The following is a 25,361-nucleotide window of genomic DNA, read 5'->3' as shown; positions in this document are numbered from 1 at the left end:
TTGTTGCTTTCTGTTTGTTAGTTTTTCTTCTAACAGTCAGGCCCCTCTTTTGCAAGTCTGCTGCAGTTTGCTAAACATCCTCTCTAGACCCTATTTGCCTGGGTATCACCAGTGGAGGTTGCAGAACAGCAAAGATTGCTGCCTGCTCCTTTCTCTGTAAGCTTTGTCCCAGAGGGGCACCAGCCTGATGCCAGCCGGAGCTCTCCTATATGAGGTGTCTGTTAACCCCTGTTGGGAGGTTTCTGTCAACCCCTGTTGGGAGGTTTCTCCCAGTCAGGAGGCATGGGGGTCAGGGACCCACTTAAGGAGGCACTTCATCCCTTTGCAGAGCTGGTACCCTGTGTTGGGAGAATACCCTTTGTCAGGATCAGCTGCTCTCTTCAGAGCCAGCAGGCAGGAAAGATTAAGGCTGCTGAAGCTGTGCCCACAGCAGCCCCTCCGCAGTGCTCTGGGGACAATCCAGTGCTCTGTCCCAGGGAGGTGAGAGTTTTATCTGTAAGCCCCTGACTGGGGCTGTTACCTTTCCTTCAGAGATGCCCTGCCCAGTGAGGAGGAATCTAGAGAAGCAGTCTGGCCACAGCCGCTTTGCCACACTGTGGTGAATTCTGCCCAGTCCAAACCTCCCAGTCTCCTTATCACTATCAGGGGAAAACTGCCTACTAAAGCCTCAGTAATGGCAGATGCCCCTACCCCCACCAAGCTCAATTGTCCCAGGTTGACTTCAGACTGCTCTGCTGGCAGTGAGAATTTCAAGCCAGTGGTTCTTAGCTTTCTGGGCTCCGTTGGAGTGGGACCCACTTAGCAAGACCACTTGACTCCCTGGCTTCAGCCTCCTTTCCAGGGGAGTGAACAGTTCTGTCTCACTGGGGTTCCAGGCGCCACTGGGGTATGAAAAAACTGTAGCTAGCTCAGTGCCTGCCCAAACAGCCTCCTGGTTTTGTGCTTGAAACCCAGGGCCCTGGTGGTGTAGGCTCACGAAGGACTCTCCTGATCTCCAGCTTGCAAATACCGTGGGAAAAGCACAGTATCCAGGCTGGGTAGCACAGTCCCTCACGGCTTCCCTTGGCTAGGGGAAGGAGGTCCCCCAGCTCCTTGCACTTCCGTGGTGAAGCAATGCCCCACCCTTCTGCTTGCTCTCCATGGGTTGCACCCACCGTCTAACCAGTCCCAATGGAATGAACTGGGTACCTTAGTTGGAAATGGAGAAATCACCTGCCTTCTGCATTGGTCTCGCTGGGAGCTGCAGACTGGAGCTGTTTCTATTCGGCCATCTTGGCCCCTTCTCGAAAAGTGTTTAAGAACTCCATAGTCAAAAGCCAGCTTCATTAAAAACAGATTCACGCAGGCATGGTGGCTCATGCCTGTAATCCCAGCACACTTCGGGAGGCCACAGTGGGAGGATTGCTTGAGTCCGGCCTGGTCAATGTAATGAGTCCCTGTCTCTACAAAAAGTAAAAACAAAACTTATCTTGGCATGGTGGTGTGTGCCTGTAGTCCCAGCTGCTTAGGAAGCTGAGGTCGAGGATCATTTAAGCCCAGAATGTGTCAAGGCTAGATGAACTGTAATCATGTCACACCGCACTCCCGCTTGTGTGACAGAGCAACACCCTGTTTCTATTTTTTTTATTTTTCTTTCAGTACCGCAGAACAGAGAGACCCTCTCTCTCAAAACAACAAACAAGGGCTGGGCACGGTGGCTCAAGCCTGTAATCCCAGCACTTTGGGTGGCCAAGGCAAGCAGATCACGAGGTCAGGAGATCGACACTGTCCTGGCTAATACGGTGAAACCCCGTCTCTACTAAAAATACAAAAAATTAGCTAGGCGTGGTGGCATGTGCCTGTAGTCCCAGCTACTCGGGAGGCTGAGGCAAGAGAATGGTGTGAACCTGGGAGGCGGAGCTTGCAGTGAGCCGAGATCGTACCACTGCATTCCAGCCTGGGCGACAGAGCGAGACTCCATCTCAAAAACAAACAAACAAAAATGAGACTCAACCTCCTCCCATCTCTCTGCTGTCTTCAGTACCACATGAAAGGATCTAGAGGAGACTTCTAATGACTCAGACCCCTAAAGGAAGACAGAAAAAGATGCCTCTCACTCCCTTTCTGGGGTCTTCTGTCTTCCTGTGGAGTGTGAAGAGTCATGGAGAGATTTCATGACAGTTTCCAGCACAAAACTCTGCTCTCTTTTGTATCGTGTCGCCTGATCCCTTTGACTTTTAGGAGTACTGGATATTACTTTGTTCTGTGAGAGAACACTTAACCTTTGTGTATGTGATGGCTGGCAAGTTACTGGTGAGAACTATAGTACTGGAGGTGGCTGACAGCAGTTGTTTACAGTGAATGGTTATTATTATTACTACAGGGAGTTACTGGTTTCTTTGCTGGTTAAGATAAGAAAGGCACGGTTTAAATACTTAGAGAAATGTTTTTGTATTGAAGTACACCATGAAAGTGTTGCATAGCCCAGTCCCATGGAGTTTCCCTCTTTTTGGGGACCCAGGATTCAGCCTAAAAATGGAATCCTTAATTCATAAAGCTCTAGATGCTCTGCCTTCAATTGCATATGCTTTTCACATATTTAAATTATTAGGCTCTAAAAACTGTAAATGCTTTGATGGCCCTGCTCCTTAATGGGCTCTGCCCTGAGCTCAGTGATCCAACTGGAAAACAGACTAAATTAAAAGCTACTTATCTAAGTGAAATAGGTCTCCTTATAAAATCCAATGATAGATTCCTGTGATTTTGTGTTACCTTGGCATCCATTTTTAATTTTCTTCCAACACACCCAAACTCCTCCTTGAAAAGGCTTAAATTCTTTCTCCTTGTGCTTTGAGATATAAAGTTACTACTGCATTTTCTCTAAAACTCGGTACGAGCTTCAGCCATGTGGAACAGATAAACTTTAAACTTTTCCATTTACAAAGGTACAGTTTGAATCCAACTGTCCTTGTAAAACTAGTGAGTTTTACCAGTCTCATGACTAAAATTTTTTTCTCTGCTTGGTTTTGTTTTGTTTTTCTTACCTCAGTTCACCAGCAGTTTCAATGTGGCTAAAATTTTTTAATTAAAGCTATAAAGTCATTATCTGTGTCTGTCTGATTTATGTGTACCATGTATACATGTCTGTTTATATATTGTCTACATGGTACCACTGACTTATAGAAAAAGTGCTCATAAATAATATAACCAACCCAAATGCTTTTCATGGTCACTTGACTTTAGTAATCTTGGGTTTAAATTAAGATAGTTTTTAAATTATTGGTAAAGTAAAATAGAAACGTCTTCAAATTTTAATTTAGACATGTTTGCCTAGATCTATTGGTTAGACTGGTTTATACTGTCTCTGCTAAATGTCTTAAGGTCATAAGGCCATTGCTTTTATGGTATTTTTTGTTATTTGCTTAATTTGTCTATGAGCTTATGTCTTTGGATTTGAGCCTTTAGATTCTGAGGACTAGACAAGTGGCCCTGGGGACAGTGCCTGGGCCCCATCATCCCTAGTTGAGCTGTGCCTCTTGGCTTTACTGCAAGGAGTTGGATCCTCCAGGCATTGTCTCCATAGCACTGTCATTTGTCCTGAGCTCTGCATACGGTACATAAAGTTGCTTACTTCTTAGGTTTTTCACTGAAAATTAGGGTTACTAAGAGTTAACATTGTGGTTAATATATGTAACTAAAACTACTAGGCCAGAAATTTACATAGAGAGCATATAAAGAAGATGTAAAGAAAGTTGAAAAGGGTAATTTTTTTCCTTTACGTAAGAGGGGACTTTGGTCAAAATGATAAGGGGGATAGTAAATCTTTGTCCTAAGTAGAATACCAATATAAGAAAAATGAAGTATAGGACAAAACTGAAGGTGTAAGCAAGTTGTAAAAGGTTTGTATAAGATTAATCTCATGAAAAGAATTTTGTATGTGATAAAGTTGGCTAAAATTAGAAGGAGATTATTAACTTTTCTAAAAATTATGCATTGATATTTAAAGCACACTGATGTGGGACCCCTGTTTCAGAATAACAGGGCTTTCTTGGAGCATTAATCTGCTCTTTAATAGAAAAATTTTTAAAGGTTATAGAAATTTTATGCAGTTAAAACTGAGGGCTAGATGCGGTGGCTCACACCTGTAATCCCAGCACTTTGGAAGGGTGAGGTGGGCAGATCACCTGAGGTCAGGAGTTTGAGACCAGCCTGGCCAACATGGTGAAACCCCATCTCTACTAAAAATACAAAAATTAGCTGGGTATGGTGATAGGTGCCTATAATCCAGCTACTTGGGAGGCTGAGGCAGGAGAATCACTTGAACCCGGGAGGCAGAGGTTGCAGTGAGCTGAGATCAGGTCATTGCACTCCAGCCTGGGTAACAAGAGTGAGACTCCATCTAAAACAAACAAACAAACAAACAAAAAACAAAAAAAAATACCTGCCTGAGATTTGATAGATTTGTTTATAAGGATTTAATGAAATTAGCTTTCGGATTAATAGTATACTGATGCAAAAGTAAAATTTGGTTTTCTCTTTTGAATAAGATTTTTAAGTATTTTTAAGAAACAGTAAAAAAAAGTTCACCTTTTAAGTAAAAAAAAAAAATGGGAAAGAGAGATTCTGCTGGTCTCATGCCATCTTTATAAGGTTTTTGGATTGTTTGGAAAACCGAGTTTACTCTCTATCAAAGAGTAAAGTGTTTTGCTTTTTGCAATCTTTGAATTATCACTTTGGCTAAATGAATGAATACTATTTTATAGTGACTTATGATCCTATTTGGTCAAATATTTTAAACTTTTAAATTGGACATACTTCCTAAAATCAAATTTCAAATTCTAAATTAAGTATTTTCCAAAAGGAACCTCTGGAAGTCCAAGAGAGGAATATTAGGCATATTTAGCATGTTAAAATCATATGGAAAGCATTGTCAAAGAAATAATGGTGTTTAACTTTCTTTGAGTTATATTAGGATGAATGTGTTTTGTATGAGATTCCTAAAATTTTAATGTGTCTTGGTATATGTTATCAGTCATAATTATGATTATTATGTTAAACTGTTGTAAACCACAGGAATAACCAAATTTCCTTGTCAATTGCATCTTTAACCATGGCTATTCTAAGTCTTTTGCTATCTAAAACCATTAGTTTTATTTCTCTTCTTCTCATAAAGCAGTTACAATTGTCTATAATTCAAAATTTGCTTTTTCTTCAAGGAAATTCATAGAATAGGATCCTGACAAGTACTCTTGAATACAGGTTTCTGATAACTTTGGATATCATATCATTGGACTAAGTAACAACTTTCAGGTATGTAATAAACTGATGTGTTCCTTAGATTGCTAACTCAACATCAAGCAGAACACGAATTAATTACATGTGACTGAACTGACAGAAGACTGAAATGATTTGCTGACTTTTTATTTAAAACATTGCTGTTTTTTTTTTATTTTGTCTTCCAGAGTCAAGAAAACTTTTTTTCCTTGAGCTATTTATTTATACTTTATAACAATTGGGTAAAAATACCTTTGTGAGCAACATTGAAACATCTGCCTTTCTCTCTACCTGATTACTCCAAAATTTGGAAACTATTCATGAGTACTCTTATTTTATGGCAATCTAGTTATTTGCATACATTTAATAAGAATCTTTTTTCTGTAACAGGATATAATTGGAGACACTTGTTATTTTACTAAGGATTTGACTGGAATGACATATTTTCAGATATGACCAGACTGCTTTGAAGAATGAAGGTTGACTCTATAGAGGCAATTAGAAAGCCTCTTGGAAAGACTGGCCTGGTCCCTTGTCTACGTAGTTCCCTTTCAAGATTTCTGTCCTGTGTTAAGTAAAGAATGTCACTTTCTGACAGGCCTGGGAACCTCAAAATATTTCCGCTGTGTATCTCTCATTGGTTTATTTCTTCGGAGAAAACTAAATTCATGGTACACTGAAGAGGTGATTCCACAAGTGATCGCAGCTATAAATCAATGACTGGTAGGACTACCTGGGCATGAGCCTTTCTGGCAATGAGGGATACCTTGACACTCAGATTTTGATCATCAGTGCTTTCAAAAAGAAAGATTTTTGATCAAAAGGAAGAAATGAGAAAAAGAACTTTTATCTGAAGAATGCAAGTCCTTTCCAATTATCAGATCCAGAGAGGTATTAAAATGAGACGGCAATCCTGTCCTACACACACCCCCTTTTGAGCCACGTACTCATCTTTTTATACTGCTTACTATTGCCACAAGTAGCTGAAAATTAGCCTACTGGTGCTGCACCAGACATTATAACCCATATCCTATAGCTTAATAATGGATAGCCAATCAATAGCTTATGTTATGTTAATGTAAATTGTTGGTAAATAACTCAGGAACTGCCTCTTCTTTCCTTTTAAAAACCCACTTGTGGGCCGGGCGTGGCGGCTCACACCTGTAATCCCAGCATTTTGGGAGGCCAAGGTGGGCGGATCACAAGGTGAGGAGATCAAGACCATCCTGGATAACACAGTGAAACCCTGTCTCTACTAAAAATACAAAAAATTAGCCGGGCGTGGTGGCAGGCACCTGTAGTCCCAGCTACTCAGGAGGCTGAGGCAGGAGAAAGGCGTGAACCCAGGAAGCAGAGCTTGCAGTGAGCTGACATGGCACCACTGCACTCCAGCCCAGGCAACAGTGCGAGGCCCTGTCTCAAAAAAAAAAAAAAAAATCCACTTGTGGCTGAGTGTGGTGGCTCACACCTGTAATCCCAGCACTTTGGGAGGCTGAGGTGGGCGGATCACCTGATGTCAGGAGTTCGAGACCAGCTTGCCCAATGTGGCGAAACCCTGTCTCTACTAAAAATACAACAATTAGCCAGCTGTGATGGTGGGTGCCTGTAATCCCAGCTACTTGGGAGTCTGAGGCAGACTCAAGACTTCAAGAATGTCTTGAACCCAGGAGGCGGAGGTTGCAGTGAGCCAAGATCACACCATTGCACTCCAGCATGGGTGACAAGAGTGAAACTGCCTCCAAAAAAAAAAATCCACTTGTAACTGCTGCTACTCAGAATGTATATTCACGGCAACTAGAATCTATGTTACTAAGTTGCAATCCTCAAGCTTGTCCCAAATAAACTCTCTACTTATATTAATTTTGCCTCAGCTTCTTCCTTTTAGGTCAACAATGGTAAGATAAAATAGAAGACAAGAGAAATTTCAAAATCTGCAGGAGGCTCCTAGTAGTTAGACCCTCAGAACTCCTCAGTACATCTTAACTCTCCTTTGTCTACAGGACATGATTTTAAGTGATGGGGTTTATTGTAAGATACACAGGGAAAGCCTGGAAATTATAATCTGTCTAGTTCCCTTGCAATTCGAAGATTGAGACATATTGAACCTTATAGAAAACTGGACAATGGATCATCATTTTTTTAGGCATAACAGCAGCTATGGTGACACACCAGCTCTAGTGACCCAGTTGTCTTATCATCCCCCACAAGCTACCATCTTTACAGAGAGTAAAATCTGTATTCGTCCATTCTCACATTGCTATAAGGAACTACCTAGGTTGGGCATAGTGGCTCACGCCTGTAATCCCAGCACTTTGGGAGGCCAAGGTGGGTGGATCACCTGAGGTTGGGAGTTGGCAGCCAGCTTGACTAACATGGAGAAACCCCAACTCTACTAAAAATACAAAATTAGCCAGGCGTGGTGGCACATGCCTATAATCCCAGCTACTCAGGAGGCTGAGGCAGGAGAATCACTTGAACCTGGGAGATGGATGTTGCGGTGAGCTGAGATCGTGCCATTGCACTACAGCCTGGGCAAAAGGAGTGAAACTCTGTCTCAAAAAAAAAAAAGACAAAAAACAAAACAAAAAAAACCTACCTGAGGCCAGGCACGGTAGCCCATGCCTGTAATCCCAGCACTTTGGGAGGCCAAGGCGGGTGGATCACCTGAGGTCAGGATTCAAGACCAGCCTGACCAACATGGTGAAACCCTGTCTCTACCAAAAATACAGAAATTAGCTGGGCGTAGTGATGCATGCCTGTAATCCCAGCCACTTGGGAGGCTGAGAGAGGAGAATCACTTGAACCTGGGAGGTGGAGGTTGCAGTGAGCCAAAATCATGCCATTGCATTCCAGCCTGGCTGACAGAGCAAGATACCATCTCAAAAAAAAAAAAAAAAAGAACTACGTGAGACTGGGTAATTTATGAAGAAAAGAGGTGTAATTGACTCACAGTTCCATATGGCTGGGGAGGCCTCAGAAAACTTACAATCATGATAGAAGGCAAAGGAGAAGCAAGTACCTTTTTCACAAGGCAGGAGGAGAGAGAGATCCAGTGAGGGAAGTCTCAAACACTTAAACCATCAGATCTCATGAGAATTCACTCACATCATGAGAAGAGCATGGGGGAAATCTGCCCCTATGATCCATTCACCTCCCAGCAGGTCCCTCCCTTGACTCATGGGGATTACAACTTGAGAAAAGATTTGGGTGGGGGCACAGGGCCAAACCATATCATTCTGCCCCTGGCCCCTCCCCAATTTCATGTCCTTTTCAGATTGCAAAATACAATTATTCCTCCTCAACAGCCACCAAAAGTCTTATTCCAGCATTAACTCAAAAGGTCACAGTCCAAAGTCTCTTCTGAGACAAGGTAAGTCCCTTCTGCCTAGGAGCCTGTAAAATAAAAAAACAAGTTAGTTACTTCCAAGATACAATAGGGGTTCAGGTATTGGGTAAATGCTTCCATTCCAAATGGAGAAACTGGCCAAAACAGAGGGGCTACAGGCCCCACTGCCAGTCTGAAACTTGGCAGTCATTAAATCTTCAAGCTCCAAAATCTCCTTTGACTCCATGTCTCACATCCAGAGCATGCTGATGCAAGAGGTAGGCTCCCAAGGCCTTAGGTAACTCCGCTCCTGTGACTCTGTGGGGTACAGCCCCTGCAGCTGCTTTCATGGGCTGCCCTTGAGTTCCTGCAGCTTTTCCAGGTGCACAGTACAACCTCTTGGTGGATCTGCCATTCTGGGGCCTGGAGGATGGTTGTCCTCTTCTCACAGGTCCGCTAGGCAGTGCCCCAGTGGGGACTCCATGTGGGAGCTCGCATTCCACATTTCCCCTCTGCACTGCCCTAGTAGAGGTTTTCCATGAGGGCTCTACCCCTGCAGCAGACTTCTGCCTGGATATCCAGGTGTTTCCACACATCCTCTGAAATCTAGGCGGAGGATTCTCAAACATTAACTGTTGCCTTCTGCACACCTACAGGCCCAATACCACATAGAAGCCACCAAGACATGGGGCAGCACACTCTGGAGCAACAGCCCAAGCTGTACCTTGGCCCCTTTTAGCCACAACTGGAGCTGTAGTTGTGGCTAAAATGGGCATGGCACCCTGCATCCCCCAACTGTGGCTGGGATGCAGGGTGCCATGTCCCAAGCCTGCACAGAGTAGTGGGGCCCTGGTACCAGCTCATGAAACCATTTTTCCCTCCTAGGCCTCTGGGCCTGTGATGGGAGAGGCTGCCATGAAGGTCTCTGAAATGCCCTGGAGACATTTTCTGCATTGTCTTGGCAATTAACATTTGGTTCTTCTTTACTTACCCAATTTTTGCAGCTGGCAGCTTGAATTTCTCCCCAGGAGATGAGTTTTTCTATTCTTCCACATGGTCAGGCTGCAAATTTTCCAAACTTTTATGCTCTGCTTTCCTTTTAAACATAAGTTGCAATTTCAGATCATCTCTTTGTGAATGCATATGACTGTAAACTTTCATAAACAGTCAGATCACATCTTCAGTGCTTTGCGGCTTAGAAATTTCTTCTGCTAGATACCTTAAATAATCTTTCTCAGGTTTATAGCTTCACAGCTCTCTAGGGCAGGGGCAAAATGCCACCAGTCTGTTTGCTAAAGCATAGCAAAAGTGACTTTTGCTCCAGTTCCCAGTGAGTTCCTTATCTCTATCTGAGACCACCTCAGCCTGGACTTCATGGTCCATATCACTATCAGCATTTTGGTCAAAACCATTCAACAAGTCTCTCAGAAGTTCCAAATTTTCCCACATCTTCCTGTATTCTTCTGAGCCGTCCAAACTGTTCCAACCTTTGCCCATAATACAGTTCCAAAGTCACTTCCACATTTTCAGGTATCTTTATAGCAGTGCCCCACTCCTGGTACCAATTATCTGTATTACTCCATTCTCACACTGCTATAAAGAACTACCTGAGACTGAGTAATTTATGAAGAAAGGAGGTTTAATTGACTCACAGTTTCACATGGCTGGGGAGGCCTCAGGAAACTTAATCATGGTGGAAGGTGAAGGAGAAGCAAGCACCTTCTTCACAAGGTGGCAGGAGGGAGAGAGCAAGGGGGGATGTGCCACACTTTTAAACCATCAGCTCTCCTGAGAACTCACTATCACGTGAACAGAATAGGGGAAATCCACCCTCATGATCCAGTTACCTCCCACCAGGTCCTTTCCCTGACACGTGGGGATTATAATTTGAGATGAGATCTGGGTGGGGACACAGAGGCAAACCATATCACTCTCCAATGCCTTTCAGTATGCGTCTCCATATTAAATATTTCCCTGAGAGAGAGAATAACTCATTGTGTTTGGTTTGTCGCTATCCACTCTCTTTTCCTTGCAACATATATTTATGGAAAGGCTGTGATGTGCCAGGGGTAAGCAGACAGGCCATACAAGGGCCCTACTTCATACAGCTAATATTCTGGTGGGGCAAAATAAAATATAACAAATAAGTCCACCAGATAATTTTAGTCTGTGCTATGTAGAGACTAAACCAGGGTAATTTTTAGATTGGATGGTAAAGAAAGCTTCTCTAAGAAGGTAATACTTAAACTAGTACAGTGATGAAGAGTCACCCCCACAAAGCCTGAACAGAAAGAATTCTAGGCAGAGACTGGGACCTTGACTGATACAATGACTTATCCAAGGAAATAGAGCTAATCAGTGACAGACCCAGAATATTTTTGGTTCAAAAGCCCATCCTGTTGGATTGCATCACATTTCTTCCCAAATAAGTTGCTATATGGGAACTAAGTAAACTCTATAGTACTGTTCAAATTGTCAAATAATAATATTACTAAAGGCCACCAAAGTTAACAAAGCAAAACAAACACAGCTGAGTTTATTTTTCAGGCAAAGGAACACACCAGTTGGCTGAGGGCAAAAAGCATGTGTTTTTAATTGTTAGGAAGGGGTTTCACGGTTGCTATGCTATTTAAAGCTGAGTCTGTTCATGCTTCTATAACAAAGTAACTGAGACTGGGTAACACATAAAGAATAGAAATTCATTTCTCACAGTTCTGGTGGTTGGAAGTCCACAATCAAGGCGCCCGCAGGTTCAGTGTCTGGTGAGGGCCCAGTCTCCCTGCTTCCAAGATGACGCCTTGTTGCTGCATCCTCCAGAGGGGACAGATGGCTGTGTCCTCATATGGTGGAAAGGATGGAAGGGCAAAAAGGGGGCCTGCCTAGCTCCTTCCAGCCCTTTTATAAGGTTACTAATCCCATTCATGAGGACAGAGCATCATTCCCTAACCACCTCCTAAAGGCCTCAACTCCTAACGCTGTTGCATTGGGAATTTTTCAAGATCAATTTTGGAGGGGACACAAACATTCAAACCACAGCAAAGGATGAAAAACAAACACTCCAAATAGGCCAGAGTAAATCCATAGCTCTCTATGTGATTGGTTAAAACAAGACCTATATTTCATGGGAAAAAATTCTTCAGATAGGTCCTATAAGGGTTTTCCTTCAGCTTACCAGGATCACTCAAAATTCATGTTTTCTTTAACAGCGCTAACTGTTAAAGGGCAGTTGAAGCACAACACAGAATTCAATGCGCTATCCCCTAGGCAAGCTCTGCTGTAAATAAAAGCATTTCCTTTTATGATATTATTATGCAACAGATGAAGAAACTAATATCCAAATATGTTAGCTGCCATGCCTAAGGTCATTTATACAACCAGGCTGTTTACACATCTCAATCTAGAACCCAAGTCCCCAATTCTCAACCACTTTCCAAATGTAATTTTTTGTTTTGTTTTGTTTTTAGAGACAGAGTCTCACTCTGTTGCCAAGACTGGAGTACAGTAGTGGCATGATCATAACTCACTGCAACCTTGAATTCCTAGGCTCAGGTGATCCTATCTCTTCAGCCTCCTGAGTAGCTAGGACTACAGGCATGGGCCACTTCCTCCAGCTAATTTATTTTTTTGTAGAGTCAGGGTCTTCCTATGTTGCCCAGGCTGGTCTCAAACTCCTGGCCTCAAGAGATCCTCCCGCCTCAGCCTTCCAAAGTGCTAGGATTACTGGCATGAGTCACTGTGCCTGGTCTTCCTAATGTACTTCAGGGGACATTTTTGAGGCCTATACCTATATTGTACACATACAGCACATAATAGGCACTCAAGAAATATTTTTTAAATTGAATCTCCTAGTTCCTCCTGAATTTCTTCTCACTAGTGTATTATTATGTTTAAATAAATAAAAGGAGTTTGCTTAGGGATCATCTATAAATCAGAAGACTAGAAAGAATTAAAGGCATGGGGCTGTTGGTCAGTTTTTTTGGTCCGTAAATATAGAAAATCACAATGGGGATATAAGAGTGAACTTGCCTCAAAATAATTCACATTGAACACTTCTCGTATGAGGAACTTACATGCATTATCTCAATTAATCTTCATAACAGCCCCACAAGTAAACCGAGACTCTTAGAGGTTGAGACTCACCAAATTCATGCATCCTTTATATCATACAATTCTCAAGTGAGTGCATTCCTAACATCACCCCAGGATTCAGAAGTCCAAGAGATGGAATCTCTGATACTTTCCTAAAACAAATGGTTCTGCCTCAATCTTATTTCTGCTCTCTCATGGTTCCGGTATTAACTCATTACAACTTTGTCATTGTTTGAGATTATTTCTTCAAGCATAACCTTGCCAAAACGAACAAACAAAAAGCAAAGAATACCAGGGTTCTGTTTGTTGAGTAAGGGGATATCCCTTTTATTTTCCAGGAGAAAGTAATTTCAGTCCTGCCCCAATGGGCCCTTTGCCCAAGACACAGGTGAACACTGAGGCTGGCTTCAGGTATGAAGCTAAGGTCTGTCTTCTCCCAGGAGGTGGCAGCAACAGCAGCTGCAGCCTCCGCCTGCTGCAGAAATCAGACAGAATTCATCCGTTTTCCTATTGGCATCCAAACCAAGAAATTCCTGGTTCCAAAGACCACTTCATCCCTTCCTTGGTTTGCAGAGCTTAGTTGGAGCTGGGGCATTGGGAGTTCAGGAGCTGGCAATAATTCCTCTTTATAAGTGCTTAGTTTTTTTTGTAAACACTTTGGTCTGGGCTGTGACCTTGAAACATGTATGAAGGAGGTTCAGGAAGTCTCTGGCCAGGGAAAAAGAGCTTCAGAAAGAAACAGTAGCTGAAACACATCCACACAATCATAAATCTAGAGACCCCAGTGCACAGTTTGGTACCACACAAACGATACAGACTGTAGACCTGGCCTCTCAGCAACCAGCCAGCTGACCTTCTCATTGAACCTGTCAAAACCATAATTTCCTCATCCACCCAGTGCGGACTAGGTCATCTTGAAGCACCTGCTAATTCTTAAATTATAAGTTACTGCACTTTTATTTTCTGGACTAATGGTTGGCCTTCACCCTTTCAGAATTTTAAAAAATCTCAGACACAACAAAGCACTACTGGTTCCAAGTTAATCCCGGTTGAGCACATATCCTGGTTTGGCAAACACTGCCAGCTGCATAGAAGGCGGGCAGGAATCCCAGGAAATGTCTGAACACCACTCAGCTATGGATGAACTGTCAACTGCTGGGGGTTGCTTTGCAAATTACCACATCTAAACGAAGCTGACAAAATGATATTTCAGAAAAGCAATTAACACTGATGCCTAGTGTATTTGGAACCAAACAGCCTTTTGGGAAGAATGAAATTGGCTCAGAAAAAGAGTACCCCAGCGCTCCAGGTAGAAATGTTAAGTCAAGATCTTCCACACTTTTCTCCCATCACCACAAGTCAGATCGTCAGCCTGGTCTTTGTGAAGGAGACGGAAGTAGTTCCTTTCATTTTCCCCCTGCTTCCACTTGGATTGGTTAAACTTTCATCCATTTATTTAGTGAACATCTATAGGTCACCTCCCATGAGTCAGGGGCTGGGTGTACACCTGGTTATTGAGGAGCTCACAAAGGAGTAGTCAGATGCTAAATGAATTAATATACATGGAGCATTCAGAAAGGGTTGGAATGTAAAATGTAATAGAGGCGATAGAAATAGTATTATCTCCATAAGGCCACAGGCCAAATACCACACTTCCTAATGAACGCTATCCCTATAGCACAATCATCTAGAAAGAATCCCATCCTCCTACAGGTATTGGCCCCTGTGGCATTGTCAATTAAACTTTTCCTATTTCACATGAAAGTTGTCATATCAGAATCCCTTCCCAGATTGGGAGTTTTGGTTACGGAAGGCCACTCTAAATGGAAATATTGCACATGTTACCTGGCATCAAAGGATGGGGCTGGTGGGATAGCTTCTATCTCCACCTCTTCCCCTTGAAAATATCAACACAGGTGATGGGCAGGTTAAATAAGGTTCAGTGTTACTGCAACAGAGAGAACTGGGGAATGACAGAGGTAGGAGAGCCTGGTGATAGCAAATCCTAGATAGCTTCACTCCTGAAAAGAACCATATTCTGGAAGTTTGGAGAGCAGGTCAGAGGGCAAGAAAACACAGGGCTGTCCTATGTGACAAGGAATGAACTGAGCTATAGACCATAACAAACAAGCAGAAAAGAAGCAAACCATTTCTCCAGGTTCCCTGGACTGATTTCAGATTAGTCTGAAAAGGACAATTGAAGTTTGCCTTCCAAGAGACACTAGATGCCCTCATAATGTTAAAATCAAGTTCAGTATTTCTCGAACATAATTTTTTAATAGAGACCTTTCTCATGTTGATGACTTCTTTTCTTCCTGCAGAGTTCCAAATAAGCCTCAAGAGGATCTCCTTCTTCCCACAGCTCCACAGGCAATTCACAGCTATGCCAGTTACTACATGTATAGCACAAAGGTCGAGAACCTCTGGCCTTTGGCTGAGTTTTATCCAACTGAATGTTTAGTTCACTGATGTCATAGCCCCCAAAATAATCAGTGTTATAATGGGATTCTCTGGTGAACATATTTATAGCGAAGCCTCTGAGCAGCAGTTCTCTCCCTTGGCTTCACACGGGGAACTTTAAAAATCCTCACCCCACATCCCAAACCAATTACATATTAGGGGTGGGGCCTAGGCATCAACTTTTCTTTTACCTACCATAGGTATCAACATTTTTGTACGTTCCTCAAAAGATGTCTATGTACAGCCAAGATTGAGACTTTCTCACATTAAGTCTTAGGATAAGAAAAGGCAGGAAGCTGCTAGTAACTGACAGCTGAGCTCACCTCCTCCCTTTGGAATTTCTCCCGAAAAGCCAGCATGAAGAAACCAAATACTGCAATGGCAGCCAGCATAAACATCCACCTTGTAAGATTTCCATTTCTGCCTTCCCACCGTATCCATCAGGTCTACAATTAAAATGATTTGAATACATACAGAGTTATGAACAGTGGCTAATCAGTATTTCAAAGAGAGAACCAGTAACAGGTGATGGTGGTATGAATGCCACGCTCTAGAGATTCCACATTCTTTTTTTTTTCTTTTTTTTTTTTTGAGACAGGGTCTCACTGTGTCACCTCACACTGGAGTGCAGTGGCGTGATCTCAACTCACTGTAATCTCTTTCTCTGGAGTTCAAGCGATTCTCCTGCCTTAGCCTCTGGAGTAGCTGGGATTACAGGTGTGCCCCACCACACTTGGCGATTTTTTTTTTTTTTTTTTTTTACTAGAGACAGTGTTTTGCCATCTTGGCCAGGCTGGTCTTGAACTCCTGGCCTCAAGTGATCCACCTGCCTCGGCCTCCAAAAGTGCTGGGATTACAGGCATGAGCCACCACCCCCAGCCCCACATTGATCTTAAAAACAAACACAAATGCTTTTTTTTCCCACCCTCCAAACTTGTCTCTCTCCCCACTCTCCAGCCATTTTTCTCTTCCCCTTCCTCTCCCTTCCTGCCTGCCGTCTCCTTCACCTGCTCTCCAACCTCGTCATTGTCATTCTTATTGCACCTATTGTATTTCTTTCTTAGCCTCTGCACCTCACTATTCCGTGTCTTATTTTCCTTTAGTCTCTATTCTCTCCCCCTTACCCACAATTACACACCTCTCTTCTCTGCTTCATCATCTTTCCCACTCCCAGCTCCTTAATTGACTATAATATGAAGCAAAAGCATTGTCAGATAGTTATAATTATTAACCCTTTTCTCGTTTGCCCCAAGAATACTCACCAGCAGCGCTTGTGGCTGCAGCGTTTACCCCGAGATAACTTTGCCACAAAATATCTTGCTTTTATTATTATTTTCACATCGCTCTAGTATATTGACTTTGGAAACAAAAGACATCATTATGTTTATAGCATTCTATTTTTAGAGGTGGTATTTCCATTTACAAAATACAGTAATTCTCGATCGCTGAAAATGTCAAATCCTAGAAAACGTAGCATTCCTATGTGCGACGTTAACATCGTTAACGAACAGTTGGCCAAAGATTCATTTGATGAATCCCATTTCTCTGAAATAGACAATTCTGATGATTCAGACGATTCTGATGTTAGTTCTGTTTAGAATTAACTCTAAGAACAGTTTTTATATTTTATTTTCACATTGAAAATCAGTCAGATTTGCTTCAGCCTCAAAGAGCATGTTTATGTAAAATTAAATGAGTGCTGGCGGCGAGCTACACTTTTTTTCTAAATGGGAAAAGGGTTAAATGAGATATTCTATTAGTTTTAAAAGCAGATAAGTGCTGAAAATATTATATTTCTCTCTCCAAGGAGAAAAAAAACTAGCTCATAGTTAGCACTCCTTAAATCCTAACTGTAATTATTTTTCTTATAATTCCCTGTATTGGCCCCAGATTACTTTTTTCATGTAGTTCATTGACCTTCACCAGAAAAATGGTTCTCTGTTCAATTCTGACAACAGCACCTGACATCAATGTAAAAAGAGAAACAAGCTAAAAACAGTAGTTGAGTGTATACACCCTGAATTGAATATTCAGTTGCAAAATCATCATGATTATTATTGTAATTACAGAGAGGAGGCATTGCAATAATTGTTCAAGTGTCTTCTTGAGGAAATAACTAAAACAGGGCCAGCTGTCACAAACTACCCTACAATAATGATCCCTGTGTGTGCATCTTCAGTATTCATAGTGACCCCATAATAACAAATTTGTGCACTCATCTAATATCCTTTTTCAAAAGTTTTAATTTTATAAACAATAGAGACAGAATCTCGCTGTTGTTGCCCAAGCTGGTCTCAAACTCCTGGCATGAAGCGCTCCTCCTACCTCGGCCTCCCAAAGTGCTAATCTGATGCCCTTAAACAACTGAAAAAATAACAAACCTATGATCGGATCCAGTATTTCGCTTGATAGTTGACCCTCGTTTCTAAATGGTGCCCATGAACAGCCTTAGAATACTAAACTACCAAACAAAAATTGCACCATCGATTTAATAACAAACTAGAGTGGGTAGTCCAGCATTCACCTGCAACATGAGGGCAACAAATCTAGGTACAAGAGTAGAGTGGAAGCCAGGCAGATAGGTCAGCAGACAACTAACACACTTAGGAGAAACATCTACAAAGACAGGCGTGTTTTACTGACTTGAAAACTGTAAACAAACAAGATCTGTGAGAAAAGAGGGAAGGCCTTGTTTTTTGTTTACTTGTGAAATCAGCCAAAAGTATTTGAAATTTTCTCTTCCCAAGATACAGCTGTGAAATGACTAATGGAAATTGAGTGAGCCTGCACCAGGAACTGAATGTGCCACTTCACTGAGAACAAAAAAATGTTCCCCCGATAGAGGCTGTCCTCTCAGATTAATACCTTGGGTGCTTTAAAGAGGACCAGCCAGGCACAAATATGATGCATTTGTAAAGAGGAAGAATCATCCAAGCACCTTGGCAAATTTTTTTCATATCTCAGTACCTCTGAGTCATGTGCATATCTTTTTTTTTTTTTTCTGAGACCGAGTCTTGCTCTGTCGCCCAGGCTGGAGTGCAGTGGCGTCATCTCGGCTCACTGCAAGCTCCACCTCCTGGGTTCACGCCATTCTCTTGCCTCAGCCTCCCGAGTATCTGGGACTACAGGCGCCTGCCACCGCGCCCGGCTAATTTTTTGTATTTTTAGTAGAGACGGGGTTTCACCGTGGTCTCGATCTCCTGACCTCGTGATCCATCCGCCTCAGCCTCCCAAAGTGGTGAGATTACAGGCGTGAGCCACCGCGCCCGGCCGTCATGTGTATATCTTAACTTGCATGTTCCTGAAGAAATTCCACAAAGAGGCAAAGAAAGAGAAGGAGAAAGAAAATTTCCTATTACATTATTTTTCCCTTGCTGGGCTTTCCAATAGGAGTCTGGCTAAAGGCTGAACCTGAGCTGCTTCAAGGATGAACTTGGTAACTGCTCTGATCAAATCTTCCTAGGTTCTAAAATTCACACTTGTAGTTGCAATGGATGAGTACCATTTGCATATTCGCATCTCCAGCTAAAAACAATTTACCCTGCACACAACCTTGTCCTATTTCAAAAGTATCATAAGGAGCACTGATTGACATTTTGAAAGTTGTTCCAAGGCACAATCTGTGCATTTTTTTTCCATTGTAAAAGTAATACATGACCATAATAAAAATTGTATCATCCCTCAGTAGACTTCGGGGGAGTGGTTCTAAGGCCCCTATATATACTAAAATCTACACATACTCAAGGCCTGCAGTTGGCCGTACAGAACGGGCAGATACAAAAAGTCAGCCCTCAAGATATTTGGGCTTTGTATCTGCAAATACTGTCTCTGTGTGTGTGTGTATGTACACACACACACACAGTATTTGTGTATATATATACACACACACATATATATATATTTTGTTTTTTGAGACGGAGTCTCTCTCTGTCACCAGACTGGAGTGCAGTGGCGCTATCTCGGCTCACTGCAACCTCCGCCTCCCGGGTTCAAGCGATTCTCCTGCCTCAGCCTCCCAAATAGCGGGAACTACAGGCGCACGCCACCACACCTGGCTAATTTTTGTATTTTTAGTAGAGACAGGGTTTCACCGTGTTAGCCAGGCTGTTCTCAATCCCCTGTTCTCAATCTCCTCGTGATCTGCCCTCCTTGGCCTCCCAAAGTGCTGGGATTACAGGCGTGAGCCACCACGCCCAGCCTGTATATATATCTTTTTAAGAGATGAGGTCTTGGCCAGGTGCAGTGGCTCATGCCTGTAATCCCAGCACTTTGGGAGGCTGAGGCAGGTGGATGACTTGAGTGCATGAGTTCCACATCAGCCTGGGCAACACAGTGAAACTCCATCTCTACCAAAAAATACAAAAAAATTAGCTGGGCATGGTGGCACCCATCTGTGGTCCCAGCTACTTGGGAGGCTGAGGTGGGAGGATCGCTTGAGCCTGGGAGGTTGAGGCTGCAGTGAGCTGAAATCATGCTACTACACTCCAGCCTGGGTGACAGAGTGAGACTTCATCTCAAAATAAATAAAGACATAAAAATGAAAATAAAGAGATGGGGTCTTGCTATGTTGCTTATGCTGGTCTCAAACTCCTGGCATCAAGCAATCCTCACACTTTAGCTTCCCGAGTAATTAGGATTACAGGTGTGAGCCAACTATTGTATTTGTTATCTGAGTTTGGTTTTAAAAAATCCAGATACAAGTGGACCCATACAATTCAAACCCATGTTCTTCAAGGGGCAACTGAAATTGAAACTTCAAACTGATTTAAAATGGAAGGGAAAAATCTCGTTCCCACTCTTATCACAAGGCAAGCACTGTTAATTATTTCTGGTGTATTTTTTCTATATTAAGATATATAAAATAGACTCCATTTTTACACAGAGCAAATAATATATATCATCCTATACCTTGCTTTGTTCATTTAGTAATATAGCAGAAATATTTCCATAATAGCACATGTAGATGTTTTAATCATTGGATGGGCCATAAATTTATTTGTTGCCTAACTGATGAACTTTAAATCATTTCTACTTACACTATTATTATAAACAACATTTCCATGAATATCCTTATACACATGTCATTGGGGACTTGTATGACTCTCTGTAGGATAAATTCCTTTCAATGAAATTGCTGGATCAAAATATATGTACATTTAAGATTGGGTTACATGTTCCTAAATTGTAACCGCCAAAAAAGTTGTTCCTTTATATTCATCGACAGTGTAAGTTTCACTGTAACTTTGCCAAAACTAAGTTTTATTGAATTTAAAAATTTTTGTCACTCATAGGTAAAAATGGTATCACATTGTTGTGACCTGCATTTTTCTAAGCACTAATGAAGCTAAGTATTTTTTCAAGTGTTTTTTCCTTTTTTTTTTTTTTGGCTAGAACGTTGCTCTGTTACCCAGGCTGGAGTGCAGTAGTGGAATCATTACTCACTGCAGCCTCCATCTCCCAAGCTCAAGCAGTTCTCCTGCCTCAGCCTCCCTTGAAGCTGCACTACAGGCAAGTAACACCATGTCCAGTTAATTTATTTTATTTTTAGCAGAGACGAGGTCTTGCTGTGTTGCCCAGGCTGGTATCAGACTCCTAAGCTCAAGTGATCTTCCTGCCTTGGCCTCCCAAACTGTTGGGATTATAGGCGTGAACTACCACACCTGGCTTTTTGCCACTCTATTTGTATGAAATATTTGTTCCTATTCTTTATGCCTTTTTTCTTTTTCTTTTTTCCCTCATAAAACTGTAAGATCTTTTAGTAAAATAAAGAAATAAGCACTTTTTCTGTTGGATTGCAACTTTTTCTACTGTGTCATTTGTCTTTGGCTCTATTCATGGTGTTTTCTTCTTGTTGTTGTCATTTTTATTCTTATCATGTAAAGGTTTTAAATGTTTTACACAATGCGTTTATCAGCATTTATCTTTTTGGTTTCTGAGTTCTGCCTGTGTTTTAAATGTTAGCTCTTGGCTGGGCATGGTGGCTCATGCCCATAATCCCAGCACTTCGAGAGACCAAGGTGGGAGGATTGCTTGAGCCCAGGAGTTTGAGACCAGCCTGGGCAACATAGTGACACTCTGTCTTTACAAAATAAAATAAAATAAAAATAAGAGCAAAAATTAAAATTAAAAAAAATAAACCTTAGCTCTCTTGCAAAATAGGTCTCTTTGCAGTTGCCATTTTAATGCACCAGAGCTTGATTTGAATTCCCCTGTCACGCGGTAGAGGTTAAGAAATTAGGTTTTTCTGTGGAAAGAGAAAACTTACAAAGGGAAAGTCATTAAGAGAAGGGAAGGCACAAGGACCCCATCCTCCCATCGTCCTCTGGGTGACCTGCTAGCCTCACAAGATGGTTTGTGTTCCAAGGAAGGGAACTCTGTCCTTCTTTGGGTCTCTTTTTTGTATGTAGCAAGTGTGAGAGCAGCCTTATCATGAAAGGAATAATCAGATCATCTTGGCACCAGGCAGCCTGGAATTTATTGTCAGCTGTTTACCAGAGATATCTGGGAAACGCACACAAGCTGCCCAGCATCTAGACTTTGGTTCCTGTGGAATGTTACACAAGGGAAAGGAAGACAGTGGTCCCTTGGGAAGATGAGCTTGTGTACAGTTTCTCAGGCTGAGAGAAGCCCCCTTCCTCAGCCCTCGCTCTCCACACCTGGTTTGAGCTAGCTCATTTCCCAGGCAACACAAAATGAGCACTCAGATTCATTTAAAACAAGCCCCCTCCTTCTATCACGTTAGATTAATGAAGAGCCAGGCAGTAGAGATGCAATAAACTCGTTCTTTCCCCAATTTTTTATTTTGAAAAATTTCAGACCCACAAAGATGGAAGAATAGTACAAGGAATGTGCCTATATGCTTCACCTAGATTCACCAATTATTAACACTTTTTCACTTTTGCTTTATCTCTTTCTGTAAATATACATTTTTAACCGTTGAAGCATTAGAAAGTAAGTTGAATACTTTACAGTTATTCACTTAAAATAATTCAGCATACATCTCCTAAGAATAAGGGCATTTTCCTCCATTACTACAGTTCCATTTTCAGGCCTGGGAAAATTAACAGTGATTCAATAATAACATCTTTAAGTTCATATTCAGATTTCTTCATTCGTACCAAATGTCTTCTACATAGCCTTTGATCCAAGATATTAACAAGGTCCATACATTGCATTTGATTCCGTTTCTCTAGTCCAGTGCCCCAAGGCGGACTTTTAGCAATGCTTGGAGACATTTTTGATTGTCATGACTGGGGGTGCTACTGGTATCTACTATCTGGAGACCAGGGATGCCTGCTAAAGAGCCTGAATTCACAGGACAGCCCCCCACAACAAAGAATGACCTAGTCCCAAATGTCATTTAATACCTAAATTGAAAAACCCTGTTCTAGACTATCAAGAACCATTTCCCTACTTTATTTGCTTTTCATCCTGACACTGACTTTTATTATTATTAATTAATTAACTTAGAGACAGGGTCTCACTCTATTGCCCAGGCTAGAGACCAGTGGCGTGATCATAGTTCACTGCAGCCTCAAACTCCTGGTCTCAAGTGATCCTCTTGCTTCAGCCTCTGGAGTAGCTGGTACTACAGGTGCACACCACTACACCCAGCTAATTTTTTATTTTTTGTAGAGATGGTCTCACCATGTTGCCCAGGCTGGTCTGGAATTCCTGGCCTCAGGTGATCCTTCCACCTCAGTCTTCCAAAGTGTTGGACATAGGTGTGAGCCACGGTGCCCGGCCAGGCACTTACTCTTTTGTAGCATCTAGTCCAGTTGTTTTGCAGAATGTCTCTCACTACACATTTTTCTGATTGTTTCCTCATGATCAGTTTGCATTTAAACTAATGCAAAAATTACAACATAGATGACTATAACCGTTAGCTATTACTGCATAACAAACTATCCCAAAATTCAGTGGCATAATATTAAGAACCATTGGCTAGGTAGTTCTGCTGCTCTGGACTGGGCTCAGCTGATTTTGGCTGGACTGATTCATTCATCCAAGTCATTTGGTAAGTTGACTAGGAGCTGGTCAGTCTGGGATGATCTCAGCTGGGATGACTGGGCTCAGTTCCATTAGCCTCTCACACTTAGCAAGCTAGCCCTGGCATGTTCTCATGGAAAAGGCAGGGTCTGAAAGAGTGTAGAAGCCTCTGTTGAGGCCTAGGTTTACAGCTGGCACTCTGTCACTTCAACTGCATTATGTTGGCAAAAGCAAGTGACAAAGCCAGCCCAGAGGTAAGTGGTAGCGAAATAAACTCATCCTCCTATTGCAATCAGTCTATCAAAGTGATATTGTGTATCTCTTACTGCATCATATCGGGAGATATACAATGTCGGGTTGTCCCACTATTAGTGCTGTTAAGCTTGAAACTTGATTAAGTGGTAACTAACAAATCCCTCCTTTGGAGAGCTCTATCTTTTATATATGTGGGATGATGCTTTGGTGCACTGTGTCAGTCCTGTTCCCCATTAGTTTCCTGGAGCTATGGTAACAAAGTACTCACAAATTGGGTGGCTTAAAAAACAGAAATGTATTGTCTGGAAGCTGGAAGTAGGAAAAGAATGTGTTGCCAGGGCCATGCTCCCTCTGAAACCTGCAGGGGAAAATCCTTGCCTATTCCAGCCTCTGGTAGCCCTAGGCATTCCTTGGCTTGCAGCTACAACGCCTCAATCCAGCCTTGATCTTCACATGAGGTTCTCCCTGGTCTTATAAGGACAGCAGTCAGATTGGATTAGGAGCCCACCCTACTCCAGTATCTTGACTAATTATTTGTGCCCCAATGCTGTTTCCAAATAAGGGCACATTCTGGGGTGCTAGGGATTAGGACTTCAACATATCTTTTTGGGGGGACATGATTCGAGCCCTAATATCCATTAACCTTTCACTTAATGGCTTTATCATCTACAGATGATCCTTGGGGATTGCACAACAGTGTTTTTCTTAAGCATCATCATTTTCTCAACATTTATTAGCTGGCATTCTCGCCTCCTTTCTTCCCTTCCCCAACTTTTTAAATCACTTTGAAAGCATGGCTTTTGCTTTGCAAAAAAAACTATCATTTTTATACAACCATACAAACAACACTTTCATGATCAACTTGCCTCAAATTTGACTAGTGACAGTCCGTAAGGTCAACTCTATATTATTCTTATTTTAGAGACAGGGCCTGGCTCTGTTGTCCAGGCTGGAGTGCAGTGTCACGGTCATAGCTCACTACTGCCTCAAACTCCTATGCTCAAGCCATCCTCCCACCTCGGCCCCCTGAATAGCTAGGACTTAAGGCGCACGCCACCACACCCGGCTAATTTTTAAATTTCTTTTGTAGAGGTGGGGGTCTCACTATGTGGCCCAGACTGGTCTCGAACTCCTGGTCTCAAGAGATCCTCCCGCCTTGTCCTCCCAAAGTGCCATTATTACAGGTGTGAGCTGCCATGCCTGGCCTATTTTCAAACTTTTTTTTTTTTAATTTAAATGTCTTTTTTTCTTTTTTTTTTTTTTTAATGTGACTACTCCAACTAACTCACCTCTGTAGAACTTATTGCTGTCATCCAACTGGAGCAGCTGTGATTATTCCCCATGGGAAAAGTCGCATCATCATTCCTAAGTACAGCCATAATGAAAACTGCATTCTGCATTATATATGTTAAATAAAAGAAAGCTGTATTTTATATATATATATAAAAAATAAATGAAAGCTGTATTCTGTTATATATATTACATATGTATTCTGCATTATATATATATTATTTTTAATTGTCACAACTCTGTACATAAGTACTGTTATTACATATCACAAATGAGAAATTTGAAGCTTAAAATGACATATGGGATGGGCTGGGTGCGGTGGCCTATGCCCATAATCCCAGCACTTTGGGAGGCTGAGGCAGGTGGATCACCTGAGGTCAGGAGTTCGAGACCAGCCTGGCCAACATGATGAAACCCCATCTCTACTAAAAATACAAAAATTAGCCGGGTGTGGTGACACATGCCTGTAGTCCCAGCTACTTGGAAGGCTGAGGCAGGAGAATTGCTTGAACCTGGGAGGCGGAGGTTGCAGTGAGCCAAGATCACGCCACTGAACTCCAGCCTGGGTGACAGAGTGAGACTCTGTCTCAAATAAATAAATAAATAAATAAATAAATAAATAAATAAATAAATATAAAATGAGTTATAAGGAAAAGCATGGATTTTGGAAACTGATGGTTTGCATCCTGGCTCTATTACC

General features: G+C 42.1%; 1 protein-coding gene and 1 long non-coding RNA gene across 8 annotated transcripts in view; one reads left to right on the top strand and one right to left on the bottom strand.

Moving 5' to 3' along the window:
• The window catches only part of LOC103785227 (uncharacterized), a 36,481-nt gene extending 11,181 nt beyond the window's left edge, over positions 1-25,300 (top strand). For 2 of the 3 annotated variants that reach the window (XR_010112644.1, XR_010112645.1), the window contains exon 5: positions 1,639-7,113. This is a non-coding gene — a long non-coding RNA (uncharacterized LOC103785227). Of the gene's footprint in view, positions 1-1,638 lie in introns of all 3 variants that reach the window. The other variant, XR_004672647.3, reaches the window with a different exon arrangement.
• Positions 1-25,361, bottom strand: part of MKLN1 (muskelin 1) — a 390,597-nt gene that overhangs the window by 184,283 nt on the left and 180,953 nt on the right. The gene's annotated exons all lie outside the window — the stretch shown is intronic.

The sequence above is a fragment of the Pan paniscus genome, chromosome 6, assembly GCF_029289425.2.
Source record: "Pan paniscus chromosome 6, NHGRI_mPanPan1-v2.0_pri, whole genome shotgun sequence".
Lineage (NCBI taxonomy): Eukaryota > Metazoa > Chordata > Mammalia > Primates > Hominidae > Pan > Pan paniscus.
The sequence above is the reverse complement of the archived record's forward strand: the minus strand, read 5'-3'. Positions and strand labels throughout refer to the sequence as shown.